The sequence below is a fragment of the Eublepharis macularius genome, chromosome 3, assembly GCF_028583425.1.
Source record: "Eublepharis macularius isolate TG4126 chromosome 3, MPM_Emac_v1.0, whole genome shotgun sequence".
Lineage (NCBI taxonomy): Eukaryota > Metazoa > Chordata > Lepidosauria > Squamata > Eublepharidae > Eublepharis > Eublepharis macularius.
Genome location: NC_072792.1, coordinates 73,087,109 through 73,098,024, shown reverse-complemented (window position 1 = coordinate 73,098,024; position 10,916 = coordinate 73,087,109).

Here is a 10,916-nt window from a genome sequence, read left to right as displayed (position 1 = left end):
TAAAAGGTTGAATTCAATCTATGTTACTTCACTCCATTAATAACATTACTAAACTTTCCCCTCATATGATACATTTCAGTTCAATATCACACAATCTCTCCTAAGTAATCAAATATTTATTTATTTGAGCTCACAGTGGGTCACAACATGCATAAAACAATGAGTATCAATACATTCACAAAAATAAAAGCAATAAAAACCACATCATCATACAGCATAAACTACAGTTTCCCCCAAACTGCAGCTCATTCTGTTCACCCCTGCCAGAACCGTGCAGAGGAGGGAGTTTTAGTTGTTCTGGTCAGATTGTGACTTCTCATGGGGGGGTAAGATAACTATGCAAACCCACCCACTTAACAGGAGACTGGTGGGGGGGCGGGCGCTTATCAGATGGATATAAGACTGGCCTCAACCATATGCCTGGTGGAACATCTCTGTCTTGCAGCCCGCTGGAAGGATAAAAGATCTTGGTGGGCCCAAGTGTCAACAGACAATAAAACTTTACAATAGCTTTACAAAGCCAACTGTAAGGGTAAAACTTTCTCAATGAATCATTCAAACATAATATTACTGGCAACAACTTCTGCAATCAACATTTCACATTTCCATCAAACAAGATGCAGTTGTTATACCATTTACAAATGTAGTATTAAATGATTCATTTTTATCAATGCTATATATTCTTTTAAAATAAACGTATGAGAAATAATTCACTGAGAGATCTCTGTCTTTCAGTGCTACACCTCTGAAGATGCCAGTCACAGCTGCTGGTGAAACGTCAGGAACTACAATGCCAAGACCACGGCGATACAGCCCGGAAAATCCACAACAACCATCGTTCTCCGGCCGTTAAAGCCTTCGACAATATACTGGTGGAGTTATCCCATAGATACCCCTCTCACATAGCCTTGCTCCTTGCCACTAATTCCCCCCACTTACTCACAAGGAGCCCTATTCTAGGTAACATGTTAACTCTTCATATTCACCATCCATGGATACTAATTTTGGGAGGTTGACAAAAGGAGGCAAGTTTTTTCCAATCCTGAGAAGACCCACAAAGACTTTGCTCCCGAAACAGTGGCAGCTGGTTGGACTTGCCAGTAACTCCCCCATCCCCCCTACCCCATAAGATAGGAGAGAGAAGAGGAGGAAGGATTTACAGTCACTGCAGTGGGTGCCCATGCAGCTGGTGCATGGAGCAGGAGGCACATGAATAGGGATCCCATTCCCTTGGGGATTCCATTCTCCCGCTCTCAGCCCTTGAACCCTCCCCCCGCCACTTCTCATTTGGCTGATGGGGGGAAAGGCACAGGAACAGCTTGAAAACCCTCCAGAGTGCTCTGGATCACTTCTGGAATAATAATTTGTGAGCTCATGGCATCCCTGCTTTGATTGATTACTATAAATACGTGTAAATAAGAAAATACCCATAGGATATAGATTTGTTGTTTTTGTAAAGCTGTGTCTAGTGCACTAAATATTTTCTAAGTTTTTGTAATATAATAATTACCCTAATTTCCTGATGTGAGCTTGGTTTGTATCTGTTATTTCATTAACTGAGCATATAAACAAACCATCACAGGGGTCCCCGATGTGGTGCTTGGGGCACCATGGTGCCTTTCCTGGTGCCTGCCAAGTGGGTGGAGCCAGATAGGTCTTTTGCCCAGCAGGGCTTCTGATTGGCCGTTGGCCATTGATTAGCTTTGCAGATTTTTTAAAAACATTGCTTTGGCAACTGCTGCCACTGAAGCACTGCATGACCAAAAGTGTTTTTAGACAGCATGTTCATTTAAAAATGTGTCCTGTCAAGCACAACTTCTTCCTGAAATATTGAACAGTTACTATTACAGTGATGCTTAACCTTACTCCCTGACATTTTGTGTTTGGCTCCGCCTCCTGCAGCAACCATTTTGTCATTGTATCTACCGCTCTGTGTCCATCAGCTTACTTTAGACCACTTGCAAGTATCCTGGCGTGCTGGCAGTTACTTCAGCTAATCACCACTTGTAGTCTTCAATACGAAACAAAGCATTATTCATAATATAAAGCGGAAAAGTTAAGGCCAAGGAGAAGAATGTTAAGAAAGTAAAATAATGCAGAGAACTGCTAACTAGCTGTTTCTTATCTGCTATGAAAACCTCCATGCTCTATTGATCTTTAATTCATACATTCCTTGCCCAATTAATTTATTTTTATTTTTATTTTATTTTATCATATTTATATTCCGCCATCCCCTCAAGCAGGCTCAGGACAGATAACAGTATTAAAAACATTTAAAACATTCCATATAAAACATTTTAAAACATCATACAAAAATGTAAAAATAGCAGCACTCTTTTTCTTGATGGCGGCAATATAGTTAATAACAAATAGTGCAACAGTAGAGTTGAACATAGCAGCAGCTTAAGAACAGTGGTGGGCAGCTCTCATAGGGAGGGGGGTAGATGTTGTATCCTCCAGCCAGTGGAGGCCCACCTTCAGCCATAAGCCTGGCGGAACAACTCTGTCTTACAGGCCCGGCGGAAAGATCCTGCCAGGCCCTGGTCTCAGTAGACAGAGCGTTCCACCAGGTAGGAGCCAGGACTGAGAAAGCTCTGGCTCTAGTTGAGGCCAGGCAGGCCTCCTTGGAGCCAGGGACTGATAACAATTTCTTTTTTCCTGATCGGAGGGTCCTCTGGGGAATATACGGGGAGAGACGGTCCCTCAGGTACGCTGGCCCCAGTCCGCACAAGGCCTTATAGGTCAATACCAAGACCTTGAACCTGATCTGATACTACACTGGCAACCAATGCAGCTCATGCAATATTGGTGTAATATGCGCCCTATTTGGTGCTTTCATAATGATGCGCGCTGCTGCATTTTACACCAGATGTAATCTTCAGGTCAGGCTCAAGGGTGGCCCGCATAGAGCAAGTTACAGTAATCTAACCTAGAGATGACCGTTGCCTGGATCACTGTAGTTAAGTCACAGGTAGACAGGTAAGGGACAAGTTGCCTGGTCTGCCGCATGTGGAAAAAAGACCTGACAACCGCTGTGACCTGTGCCTCCATTTTCAGGGAGGCATCTAGGATCACCTCCAGGCTCTTAACCCTTGGAACTGGCACAAGCTGTGCCCCATAGAGGGCCGGGAGCCGGAGTCCCAAATCCAGTCCTCTGTGGCTCAAGTACAGGACCTCTGTTTTTGTTGGGTTCAGTTTCAGTCGACTCTGTTTCAACCAATCAGTCACGGCTGCAAACGCATGTTCCAGGACATCTGGGGCTGAGCCGGGCCAGCCGTCCATCATCAGATGCAGCTGGGTGTCATCTGCATATTGATGACACCCAAGCCCAAAACTTCGCACCAACTGGGCAAGGGGGTGCATGTAGATGTTAAACAGTAAACAGTATTGCCCCCTGTGGGACCCCGCACACCAATGGGTGATGGGGTGACAATTTCTCCCCAAGAGCCACCCTCTGTCCCCAAATGTGAAGAAAAGAGACAAGCCGTTGTAAGGCAGTCCCTTGTATCCCCACATCAGTGAGGTGGTGAGTCAGAAGATCATAATTGACTGTGTCAAACGCTGCTGACAAATCCAATAATATCAGCAGCGCTGAACCACCTCGGTCCAGATGTCTGCGAAGGTCATCCGTGAGGGTGACCAGCAGCGTCTCCATCCCATGTCCTGGCCGGAACCCAGACTGAAAGGGATCTAGTGCCGAGACATCATTCAGAAAACCCTGTATCTGTCCCACCGCCGCCTGCTCAATCACCTTTCCCAGAAACGGGAGGTTTGAGACTGGGCGATAATTGACCAGGTCAGTGGGGTCCAGTGATGGGCTCTTCAGGAGAGGTCTCACCACAGCTTCCTTTAGTGGCCTGGGAAAAACCCCAGTGCCCAAGGATGAATTAACAATGGCCTCCAATGAGGACTGCAGTCCATTGGCACTGACATTTACCAGCCACGATGGGCATGGGTTCAGGGGGCACATGGTGGGCCTAACTGATTGTAGGGTCCTGTCAATCTCTTCCCCAGAGAGTGGACTGAACTGATCAAATATTGACCCTAAAGATGGCTAAGGGGTCTCTAGTTCCTTCACTGTATCAACTGTGGCTGGCAGGTCACGGCGGAGAGACAAAATTTTTTCAGCAAAAAAGCTCCTAAAAGCCTCACAGCTGATGTCCAAATTCTGAATTTGGTGGCCTCCCCCTGGGAGGGAGACTAGTGACCGAACCACATTGAACAATTTTGCTGGGTGTGAGCTAGCTGATGTGATGGAGGCTGTATAAAACTCCTTCTTCACAGCCTTCACCGCCATCTTATAGGCTTTCATAAATGTCCTATAAGATGATCTTGCCTTTTCATCTTGAGATCGCCGCCACACTCGCTCAAGCCGTCTTAGCTCCCGCTTCTTTTCTCGAAGCTCCTCTGTATACCAGGGAGCCCGTCTTACACGGGAGCAAAGAGGGCGATGGGGAGCAATTTCATCGATGGCTTCGGAGAGCCGGCACTGCCAGTCCTCCACCAGCTCACCTAACGAACCGCTGTGGAGCATAGGATCCCGCAGAGCATTCTGGAAACCAATTGGATCCATAAGTCTCTGCGGGCAAGCATAAATCAGCTTACCGCCCTTGCGAGGGGGGGGTGGCATCCCCAGTCAAGCCCTCAAAACTGAGTGGTCTGACCATGGCACTGGTTCTATTGCCTCTAGATCCACATCAAGCCCCATCCCGAAGATCAAGCAGATGTAGATCAAATATAGAGAATGCAGAATTTATGGATGTTACCAACTTATGTTGCATAAGATTGATCAAAATGTCCAGCATGAGGACACTGGGTAATTTTATCAGATGAATAATTGGTTGACAAATTTTTAATACATAAGATTTGTATGAATCCAGTGAGTTTTTTTTTACCTTCCATCATCCCATTGGTATATCATACAATTTCTGACTTCTGAACCTTGGATCTTTGAGTAGTCTCCATTCTGTTTTTAGAGGTTCATTTGTAAAGGAGAAGACAGACGGCTATGTGACCCAACTGGAAGCAAAATCTGCCTGCTTGTACCTCAGTGTATAGACTGTCCATTGCTACAGAGAATGGGGGAAAATACAGCCTTCATAAATGTTGATGAACAACTTTTTACTATTCTAGTGGTCCATGTGTTCTTTTGCCATTCAAACCAGCTTGTAAGGCTAAACCCAAATCCTTCCCATGTAAACAAGCATCTGAGATCATATTAGAAATTATTGGATTTCAAAACATAATACATTTATTTCCCATTTACATTCTGTCTTCTGATACTGTGGCATCACATTTTTATCTTAATAGCTGATGTTAGAATAGAATAGAATAGAATAGAATAGAATAGAATAGAATAGAAGAATAGCATTTTGAAATGAAAGCTGAGTTTTAAAGATCAGCTACATCTTTCCCTTCCATCTTGGGTTATTATTTATTATAAATTTAAAAGATCTGGATATGTTAACATGGAAACACTTCTGTCATTCCAGTGTACATACAATATTTTGTTTGTGACATTAAGTGTGGAATTGCTCTGAGGGCAATGGACTAAAGGGGGCTTTAGAAGTTGTATATCATCCACTTGAATTTTGACGTTATGAGGTGATCTGGTTGTCCCCTGCCCTCTCTCCATCTGAAAAACTAATTCAAAACAGACTTGTAGCCTTTCATTTTGTGGAAATAAATCTTAACAGTCTTGTCATTTTTTTCACCCACAAAAATAAAAGGTATCCCTCTCCTTTAATAAAATCTAAAATGGTCGTCCTTTCAGCAGATGATTCTGTAAAACACAGATGATCCTGGTAGTTTTGTCTTTCCTTCCATTTAAATGTGTGTGTATAAGAATAGAAATTGCAATGAAATTGTATGAAAGATAACACCTGATTATTGAGTGTGTCCAATATTCATAGACAACACTTTAATGATTCCTGGTGATTGTTAAGAGAAAGTTGGCGTGACTTATCTTTTATGGAGTATAGTTTTTTTATCCTTATAACAAATGCCCTAGGTGACTAGAAATGCAATTTCATGGTCTATATCTGAGACAGTCCATTAACTTGCTTTTCTGACAGCAGTCATGCTAAAATTGGACTGGAGATCCTTGGATTGCACCATTAACATGAACAGATTGGAAAAGAAGACCAAAAGAAAAACAAACATTGCAATATGACTTTAGTACACTGAACATAAACAATTACATTTACTAGCACACTGGAAAAGAAAATACATTCAGGTTGATGCATGCACTATCTTTTAGTGGCATTTAGCCATCTGCCATTGCAATATTATAGAGGCAAGAAGTAGTCATCCTAACAGATTCTTGCTTGGTCCCAGAGTTTTCTGAATGTAAGGTAAACCCTCCTATAGAAAGAAAAGTGAGCAATTGTTAGCAAAATCGTGAACTCTCCTTTTGTGTTCTACCCATTCTTTATGTTCTTGCAAGTGAACTGCAGTTGTTGGAAGAGGGTCCATCTTCATATCAAGCAAACTTTGTCCAAACCTTCTTAGTTAGTTCAGGTTTTACAGAATCCTAGTCCTATATAAAAACATCTCAGTCTGGTCTTAAAATGCCTTCACAGGTGAAGCAGGTTCCTTCGTCTTCTTACCTGGCATAACATCACATATTCTAAGAGGTATATCATCAAGGAAAACTTGATTTGTCTAAGAAGAACCAAGCAGATTTATGTTCTAGCAAGAAGATATTCTATGCCAGGGCATTATGACCTTTTTTAAAGGCCCTCACTATCTTGGAGGAATTCTGCTCACAGCACGAAAAGCCAGGGGTGCTGGAAACACCCAAAGCTAGTAGGGGAGAGGGAAGCTTTAAGCTACGACCAGAGTCAGAAGGAAGTGGGGAAAGAGATGCTGCTGCTTGTCTAGTATGCTCTGCCAAGAGTCTGTCAGCTGTGCTCAGATTTCTCTTTGAGAAGCAGTGGGGTAAGGAAAACCTTAGGAAGAGATGTTATCCCTTTCTTTCCCTTTTGAGATAGTGATGTTGAGAGGTAACCAGTACATGTGCAGAGGACTCAAATCAATGCAGCCACTCTTATTTCAAGTTTTAAGAGGTTTAAAAGAAACATTTATTTAGGTACAAGATAGAATGTATGGGGATGAGTGGAGTAACATCGGAACTAACCAGGGAGTCAAGGGAGTCAAGGAGGCCTGCCTAGCCTCGACTAGAGCCAGGGCCTTTTTGGTCCTGGCTCCCACCTGGTGGAACGCTCTGTCTGCTGAAATCAGGACCCAGCAGGACCTATTATCTTTTCGCTGGGCCTGCAAGAAAGAGTTGTTCCGCTAGGCATATGGCTGAGGCTGGGCCTCTGCTGGCCTGGAAAAAGGTGTATAAATCTTAACCCTCCCTGTGAAGGCTGACCACCATCCTGTTTTAAATGTGTTGTTTTTAATGTATATGAATTTTTTAATTGTATTTTTAATATGTTATCTGCCCTGAGCCCACTCGCGGGAAGGGTATAATACAAATCTGAAATATATAAATACAATAAATAAATAAATAAACATACCACAGAAACAAAACTGAAAATCAAGCAAAACACATCAGCCAGCTAGATACAGCCCCTTGCCTAATTATAGATACATTGAGCCAGCGATGGTAATGCATCAAGGATCATTAACATGAGAACATAAGAAGAGCCCTGTTGGGTCAGACCAGTGGGCCATTTATTCCAGCATCCTATTTCATACAGTGTCCAACTGGATGCCCTGGAGGGCCAACAAACTGGGCATAGAGGTCAAGGCTGTCCTTGATCTTGCTTCCAAGCACTGGGAATCAGAGGTTTACTGTTTCTACTCTCTGTGGCTAGTATCTACTAAAGGGCCTCTTCCATTAATTTGTCTAATCTTTTAAAGCCATCTATGCTAGAAGTCATTATTATGTCCACTGACAGTGAATGCTACAATACAATTACTCGTTGATTAAAGAAGTATTTCATATTGTCTGTCCTGCTCATCAACTTCATTGGGGGCCCTAAGTTCTAGTATTATGGGAAAAGGAGAATAAGCTTCCTCTATTCCTTCTCCACCCTATGCATAGTTTTATAAATCACTATCATGCCCTCCCCCAGCAGTCCTTTTCTAAAATAAAAAGTCCCAGCCTCTTCAGCCTTTCCTCATAGGAAAGGTGCTCCAACTCCATCATCATATTGATTACCCTGGTCTGTACCTTTTCCAGCTCTGCAGTATCCTTTTTAAGATATGGCAACCGGTATTCCAAATGCAGGAACACCTTGTATAGGACAAAGGCATCACAATATTTGCTGTTTTATTCATAATCCCTTTCCTCATACCTCCTCAGCCTGGAGTTTGCCTTTTTCACCACTGCTGTACATCAAATCAATATTTTCATCGAGCTATCCTCTATAACCTAAAGATTTCTTTCAGTCTTGGTCTCAGCCAGTTCAGAATCATCAGCGTGTATTTAAAGTTAGGATTTTTTGTTCCATTGTCCTACACTTGGCAAAATGAACTTCATTTACCATATTTTTTCTTCCCCACTCTGCTAGCATACATGAATTAGCATAGTTCCTACATTAGCCAGGTTCCCTCTTTCAAATCTTATATGAAAGAGGGAACCTGGCTAAAGTAGGAACTATGCTAATCTTCTATGAATTGTATTGCTTAGTTATCCCATTGGTTTAATTCCAGTCAGACACCTGGGGATCATACTCTAATCGAGGGCCATATGATGTTGGACCAATCTGGAGATGCTAGGGATCAATACAAAGATTGTTTTGCTAGATGGACTAAGTATTCTGTACAGTTCACAACCACCAGATTTTGGGTCAATTATGTCAACCTTTCTGTATCCACCCCTACCTCCCCCCCCCCTTCTTCCTGCTTGTGGTAGCAGTTGGATTTTGGCTACACAGAACAGCCATTTCATCTTAGTTGCAGAGGAAAAGGGATGTTTTAGGGAGAAAGAATGAAAGGTCTGTCAGCAAAAGACAGAGGCAGCAGTGGGTCTTCTACATTGGAAGGGAATAGGAATGGGTAAGATATTATACAAACAAAAATGGGTGAGGAAAGCAGTTCTGACAGAGAATTCTGTGTGAGAAAAGGTTGTCTAAGAGCTATGGGAGCTACAAAGGTTGTTGGTCTGCATGCTGTACTTTACTTATCCAAAAGCGACATGTGGCTCCAGTGTTACACTTTGGCCACCTAGTCTAATACCAATAGGGTATTTCCTGAATAGCAGTATATTAATCAAATGAAAGATAATGAAAAAAAAGTTGCTAATGAAAAAAGCAATAATAAATTTTGGGCTTTCCTTGCATGAAAGATGTCTCATCCTTACTCTAACACGCAGCCTAAATAGCCCCAATATTCTGAAACTTAAAGCTAATACAAAAAGACAAATCAATTTACAGCTTTCATACTATATTTTGAAAGACAAGGAAGGAGTGAATGAGATAACAGAACAGGTTTGCCTCTAAGGCAGCCCAGTTTGGCTAATGTTAATTAAAGGGCATTAAATAAGAGAGAACTGAAGGAGAGAGCTTACTAGAAAGCGATAACTGCAAATATTTTGTCAAGGGCATAATTTTGTATCAAGCAGCTGCTCATATATTTAGATAGACTAATTAATCTAAAGTAGAGGCATCATGCCTTGAAGAAAAGTACAGTTCTGGATAGCCTGTAAGTTGATGCAAAATTAGAAAATTTGCATCATTGCAGTAAGCCAAATTCCACTGGGACTGTGAGTCAGACAAATAATCGGCCTCCCAAAGATCCCTGCACAGCACCTCTCCCTCTGTCTTTTCAATGCGTCCTCAAATAGGATGAAATATAAAGTACTGTGCAAGAAGGTCTGTCACCAAAGGTGGTTCGGGAGGGGGAGCTTGGGTTTTGCAAACAGCCCCCACCTGTGTGCTGTGCCACATGGCAAAGCTCTTTTGACACTGAGAAGACTTTCAGCTGCAGTTCTGCTGTCTCTGCCATTGTCCGCAGAAGGACCCATATCACCCTGTATTATTAATAGAGCTGACTTAGTCTATTTTTGCCCAAATAGCAGAAGAAAACCTGTCAATTTCTTACGATGTTGTACATTTCTACTCCAGAACAGGAGGTTAATTCTGGGCTACTGCAGAGACTTCTGGTGATGGCACACCACCATTCATGTCCAATAGCATACTCCTTTCAGGGATGCTTCCTTAACTTCCTCTTCCATGTCTATTATTTCAGGACAAGCGGAGTGAGACCACAGGCATACTTCCTGTAGAGGCAAGGTAAGATCCTAAGGATTACTCCTCAGTCCATCTTTTGGGAATACAGTGTCACAACACCCAACATATCACAGTTGCTACATACGTAGGTCAATGGAGTATATCCTAAAAACACTACAACCTGGTGTTCATTTGAACATTCAGTTAATAATGATAAAAATATTAGCATATGGGTTTATTAAATTGTAGTTATGTCCAAAAGCTCCAGTTACTTGACTCCAAACAGACTAACACAAAGGATTACCATTCAGGAAGGAATTATACAACACCTTTATATCAAATAATCAGTTAGAGGATATAGTTGTGCTTACCTCAGTGGTAACATTACTGTACAAGGCAGCTATATGAGAAAGCTATTCCATAATATAATTCCACAATATACAATGCAAGGACATAGTACCTGTCCATATGACAATATGGTTGTGTGATGACTGCTTTGAATTTAACTTAGTGGTTGCTGCTCAATATGGTAATTGTTAATTTGTAGCTCAGGCTTGTGAACTAAACTACCCTATCCCTATGCCTATGAAGCTCTGGCTACAAACAATACAGTACAGACACTTATGTACACTGGAAGTTGATGGGTTCTTTTTCTTTTCACTTTAGGGAGCTGATATGCAAATAGATAATATTCAGAGGCAGCAAGGATAGTTAAAAATGTGCTAAAATATTTTG